We start from the raw sequence: 7,058 nt of genomic DNA, 5'->3' as shown, positions 1-7,058 counted from the left end.
GAACAGCTATGTCTTGTTGGCTTAGTTTTACAGAGGAAATCATTGCTAAGGTGTGAGGGGAAGTACAGAAGGTAAAGTCATGCAAGGCAGAAAAAAAAAAAAAAAAAGGATATGCAATTGTTGAAAGAACAGCAGAGAGGGTTGAGGGTAGGATGCAGAATGCTCGGAAGACATAATATAAAACAAATATGAACATGTTACACATGTACAGAGCATTCAGAGAAATTGAGTCCAAGCAACACTCCAGCCTGATCTTCCAGCAGCTGACTAGAGAATGCCTGGCCAGCAAATACTCATCTGTTGACTCCTGGGATGTGATGAGCACACTGATTAATAGTCTAGTAGCTTGCTAGTGCTAGATATCTACTGGCTGTATTAGCCAATATATAACTGATCTGTATTCATAATCTGTGTGAATCCTTGCAAAGTCTCTTCATGCAAGGCAAAAAGTATCTAAATGAAAGTCTGGATAGGGAAAGCTGCAGGCGTGGCAGAGGAAGGCATATATAAAATCTCTGTTGAAAACTTCTTGTGATAAATCATCATGCATTCTAACAAGGATAAAAAATATTATGTTCAAGCAACTGAAAACTAATTAACATTGATTCTGTAATATTATCCTTCTTATTTGTAAGAACAGAAAAAGACCTCAAAAATAAGCATGTGAAACAACCACCACCTGAATATGAAATGTTTATAGCACAAAAAGTAGCTCATAAAGCACGCATTAATTGGCAAAGTATTTAGTGCTTACCCAAAGGCATCAAAACCAAGACAGTAACACCTGTAGAATGACAATGTTCTTTCTAGGTACCTCAGATGTGTATTGTTACAGATATTTCTCAGCAGCAAACAATATCAACTGAGTTCCAAATAAGAAACTACAAAGAATGCTGCTTTCATTTTGAGCCATATTGCAAAATGAGAAGTGTTCAAGCAGATATCATCCTTTTCTGAAGAGATAAAATTATATGAGGGGTTTCATTTGCTGTAGAAATGAGGATCTGATTTCCTTCCAAATGTTCCTGCTCATGCCGGTGATATATACCAAGATAAACACTCAGATAACTTTCACAACATGTAATTTCATCACAGCCTTTTGGGCACTTATTTACATTAAACGTGACTTACCAATGTTGGGTATCTAAAAACTCATGAATCTAAAATGGTCTCGGTATTTTTTAAAAATCTGACTACTAAAATAATAATCTATTTTTTTAAATCAATTTGCAAATAAAATAAAAATTGCGGGATTCAAACTACCCATCAGCAGTTGATTGCTCGTCTATTATATTTAGACCTCAGAACATCACAAAGATTAACATGCATTCTTTCATCAGGTAGGAAAACAAGGAAGAGAACAGAAACATTTCTTTTTCATGTCAGTTTAAGACATTCTTGAGTTGGCCTTGTATGTGATCAAAATCAAACTTGTAATGTGTTTTTCATCTTCCAGAAGAAACTGACAGGTTTTGCTTTCAAAGACTCATTTTCCAAGAGGAAAATACAGTTCTCATGTTCAGTTTTGTTGTTTAGTTTTTGCTTTGTGGATGCTGTTTTATTTGGGTTGATTTTTCAAAGTTTCTTTGTTTTATACAGCTTTCAGTATGTTTCCTGGCACACAGATGGGTCAGAAAATGACTGAGACATGGAAATCATCAGTAGTTTCTGTTTAATGTTCTTAAAAGTTGCCAGGCCTTCACTGTGTCTTAAGGGATGGGCACAAGAAAACAGTAATGGAAAGAACCAAATTGGGTGACAAAGGAGAACAGTTACCAGATTTCACTCACACAGCACACAGCTCTCATAATTTCCCTAAGGAAAAAAAGTATTTTTCAGTAGTGTGCTTAGCACAATAAAGTCTTTGATTATTAAGTGAGCTATGTATAAATATTGCTATAAAGGAATAAAAATTAGTATTTGCCTTGAGACACTCCTATAATACAAAGAAAAAAAAACATCAGTTGCTACAGTAATTACTACAATAATGTTCTCAAAAAGAGAAAAATATATCAATATGTGAAAGAATGAATGAAAAGAATTTGCGTACTTCTGAAACATTTTTCCTTTTTATTCTTTCTTGCTACTATATAATCACCGTATGAGGGTCAAACTTGTAGAGTATAGAACTTGTATTCATATAATACGTACATGAACACTTTTAGCTATGTATAATTATGTAAAAAAAAAAAACGTATATCTATGTGTTCTAAGTTCTACCTGATTTCCCCTCAAGAAATGAGTACTTTTTTTAGTCTTAGTAAATTGCTTTTGCTCTTGCAAGGCCTTCAGGAAGATCTTGGCTTATCTTTCTGACTTTTTGATTTCATGGGTGACTAGCTATGAATTCAAGTTTAATATGTACAAAAAATGAATCTCAGCGTTTTCACCTCTTGAGCCCACTCTATTCCCTCATCCTCTGATTACTGTGTAAATCAGAAATCTCTCAGACCTGTAATCAGGCTATCATGCTCCAGTCAGACTTTTCACCCATATCAAAGACCCAAGGTATGCCATTTTCATTATATTCCTATAATACCTTCCCTATTGGCTCAATGGCAAAAACTGTGGTCTAAGTTTTTATTTTCCTAGATCTCACTTATGCAGTCAATATTCTTTACATCACTGAGAAATACATTTTCCCCTTTTACATGTCTGTTCAAATTTATTAACAGATATCTCCCTAATAGTGATTCTTAAACAAATTATCTCCCTCCGAGGCAACTACAAATGGTTCCATAGTTTTCTATTAAATGAAATATAAATTGCTTATCTGTAGTATGAAAGCTTTTCCCCGTCTTAATTATCATATGATATTTATTATCTTGACTCAGGTCTTTTTGCAATTTGGCATCTTAAGCCAATCAACTCCAAAATAAATAAGAAATAAATAAAAATCCTTTCATGTTTCCAGGCTCAGAAAGAGCATGATAAGCATCTGTAAAGCTGCATCATTACCCTTCTCCCAATCCATTCTTAACAGCCTATTAAAACTCTCTACTTTGTCCAAGAAAAACTTCAAAATAGCAACACTACCTATCTGCTATGACTACTGCTTGTGAGGCAGGTCATCACTGACATCTCCCTTCCGCTATGTTTGGTATCTATCCATTCTGATTTCCCTTCATAGTAAGTTATTTTGAAGCATTAGCTCTACCTTTCTTTTGTATTTACCAGCAGCAATTCATCTATTACTAAAAGAGTTACTATTAAATCATCAGATGAATATATATATGAAAAAAAATCTTAATTTGTTTGCTCTAAATCACTGCTGTGAATATCCTTTAAAAATCTGTATCTATTAGGGAAGGGCATGGGCTCCTTACTTGTGATTTTTTACTAGAATATCAAAAACTCGCATTAAAAACTATTTGGCTTCTTCATTGCAGCATTGTGCTATCTATGCAATAAGATTCAATAGTCATGTTGGGTATGTCTTCAGCTGTCACCTTATTTTAAACCTGAAATCAAGCAAGTAGAAATAACAGACATGAATGCAGTAATGATTTATCTACAAAGCTTAGCTGCTAGTTCTCATGATTTAGGACCACAAATGCCATTTTCAATAGTCTATAACAGAAAACTAGTTCTTTGAGTATTGAATAGATAAATGAAAATAAAAACAATGAAGAATCAAGTCTTGACCTAAGAACTTTCTCTATTTCTTCTCCTAGTGTAATACTTGAATTTCATAACTGTGCAGTTGACCACCACTACCTTTTCACTACAGGGCATCAGTTTAACAATCAGCCACACCTAGCCTTTAAGTTCCCAAACTGGGAGAAAAGCCCCAGCACCAACATGGAAGTAGGTCTCCATGCCCATTAGAGATAAACATCCAAAGCGCAATTTCTGAGTGAGAGCTCTGCTCTGCACAACACACCAAATATACCAGCTGGCTGACAACTTGTCAGCCAAAGGACATACCAGTGAAACAGTGAGGTATATGATGTCTGGGGAAAAGAAAAAAAAAAAAGAAAAAAAAAAACGTGATCAGAAGATACAATACTATTTCAGAGAATCCCAAGTTGTATTTGCATTTACTTAAATTGCTAAGTAAATCCATTGATTTTAAGTCAGAAAAAAGCACACTATTCCTCTTACCCCAATTCTCAACCCCCCCCCCCCCCCCCCAAAAAAAAAATATAGCAAGCAAAAATCCTAAACAAGCAGAATTTTATAGTCTTTTTTTTTTTGCATGATTTTTCACACAACTCAGCAGTACCTCCCCATAATTTCTGTTTTTTTGTGTGTGATTCTTTTCCCCCACTTTGACCTATATTCATTTCAGAAGCCTAACTGGAAAGAAATCATACGTATATGCTCTGAAGTACAGAAATTAAGGAATATATCGTAATGACCAACAAAAAGTGTGGAAAATGTAATGAATAATACTAAATGGTTAAATTCCACATGACGAGAATTCATTCATGGCTATACCCCGAGCTCTATTTTTAATGGATTATTCCAAAAAATATGAATAAAATAGAATGCTAATAGTACATCTTTGCCCAAAATTAGTGAGGATAAATGTAGAAATAATTTAAAAAAAGATTATGATCATAATCTATCCGCTCCCAGAACAAGGTTCAAACCAAGCGTTTTAGAAAAATTTCTCATAAAAATCATTATATCCATACAGGAAAGGGAGAAGCAGAATAATGCCTTTGTTTATAAATCTTCCCAAACTTTCTCTGTGATGACTTCATTCTAAGCTTAATGATCAAAAAAGAATCATAGGTTATTGCTCAAAACCAAACAACAACAAGAAAAAGATGTATTATTTATTTATATATGTGTTAAGGGTTGTTTGGGGGTAAAGAAGGGACAATATTTCTTGTTTCCTTTATACAGTTGTTCAGAAGAATACAGGCATCTAATTTCGGATAAAACTGATATCGCATAGAAGATCACCACAACATATAACACACTCTCAAGGCTGAATTTGAAAGGCTTAACAGAACAGGAGTACTTATGTTCTAACGCCCTTAGATATTTGTGATATTTCTGTCTTATTTTTTCCATTTTTGAATACTCACAACTACTGGATCAGTTCAAACTATATTTCTAAGGCTCAAACTTTGCTGCAAGTATCATATTTTGGTATTAGAAACTGAAATCTATTACTGACTCAAATAAATATTTAAAGGTTAACCATGGCTAGGAATTTCAAATCATGATTATATTAAGCTGGTTAAACTTCTGGCACATTGCTGAATGACACAATCCTATTTAGTAGTTTGTATTGAAGCAACAGAATAGCTTGACCTTTCAGTAGGTAAGATATCGACCTGCCACTGGGCTCCACACAAGTCTTGTGAACTGCCTAATTTCTATTTAAGTCTTTGACAAAGATTTCTGTCTGTCTCAAGAGATAAATTTCATTCTTACTGAATACATAGAAAGCTTTTCCTTAGTCCTCTGGTAGTGAAGGACATGACAAAAGACAACTTTCTGTACAAAGATGAGAGTCCCTAACATAATTCTCTTTGATTGTTTGATTTCTTTAGAACAAGATGCTCTTTCTTCAGTGAGTATAAGTGAGAGCAATTAAAGTAAATGGTATTTCTTTCTCTCCCTTCCTAAACACCTTAATTATTCTAATGTGTATTATTTGGTTTATCTATTCCTATTGGGAAACAGCTCAATAAAGTTGATGGAGATACTGAACTTTGAAACCTGCAAAATAGAAATGAAAAGCTTGCAAAAACAGACTTATAGTGTTTTCCTGGCCACACCACTTAGAAACAAACAACAATAACAAAATAGAATTTTGTTTCCATGTGCCAGCAGTTTTGATTCAAAGAAATCATAGCTTTAAAATGAAAGCCAGCAAAAGGGTATTTTGCAAGCAAACCAAATACATAAATGTATTCCAATTTAATGTTCAAATTCCTTTAATAATCAAGCAAATGCCTAAGAATCTTTCCTAAGAAGAATGTTGCTAAATTATCTCACCTGTTTTGTTTTGTTTTCACAAAGATATAACCCGTTTCCACAGTGTATATTTTGCATGAATTCATTTGAATTAGCTTGCTTTTTACAAGGGCTATTTTCAAGAAAAATGCATGTGTATGTGCATGCGTTAGAAGCCAAAAATACATTTAATGCAGCCATGGACCTTAGGAACATGTTTTCAACTGTAAGTATTGCAGAAAGGCTACTGAGTTTACCAAATACACATCAGGACACAAAATGCATTCCAGGAATTAACATACTGTAGTACAGAAGGAAAGAAGGAAACTAATTGCTTCAGTGATATCCACAGCAGCAGGCAACAACAACAATGGTGGTATCAGCAGAAAAAAAAAACCACTTTTTTTTTCCCTACTGTTTATAAATGAGATGCAGCATATGGATAATTAAGGCCATTTCACTAGATCAGACTACAGCTCTCCAAGCAATCACAAAAAAGGTTTTCTGTGCATTATGGCTTATTTTAAGATTCTTAAAACAGCCATTAACACATCAAAAAGCATAGACTCATCTTGAAAGAACAGTTTTACACCTGCAGGTTTTGCATGATTTTTTTAATATATATATATATATGATCAGAATTACTTTCATCATTTAATATACATTATTTAATGTATATTGTTGTTCTGTCTTATTCTCTTCCATTATTAATTTTGAACTTCCATTCTTCTCAGTTTCTGAACAATCAACTGCTTACCACCTTTTAACTGTTGACTGAGAGGGCATGATTTCCTTTCAGCTCTTTCTCAGTCAAGAGTCTCCAACCAATTCAACTCTCATGAAGGTGCCTAACTTCTATCACTTGTAGCCTCAGAATTACATTAGACTCTCATGTATGTCACTAGAGACAATCACACTTCAAAAATAAAATTTCATGAGTGAAACATAGGAATCTTCTTAAGAAATGGTGTCCCATGAAATTTAAATCCCAAAACATAAAACAAGTTTGCTATCTAACGGACTTATTTCATAAGGTTTTTAATAGCTTGTATCTTGTTACTGATATCTGAAGAACAATATTAATTGTGGAAGACTATGAGCTACCACGTGTAGAAAGCATCTTTTAATTTCAATTATCTCAC

Source organism: Phasianus colchicus, chromosome 4 (genome assembly GCF_987193195.1).
Source record: "Phasianus colchicus chromosome 4, bPhaCol1.hap1.1, whole genome shotgun sequence".
Taxonomy (NCBI): Eukaryota; Metazoa; Chordata; class Aves; order Galliformes; family Phasianidae; genus Phasianus; species Phasianus colchicus.
This window is presented reverse-complemented; position numbering follows the sequence as displayed.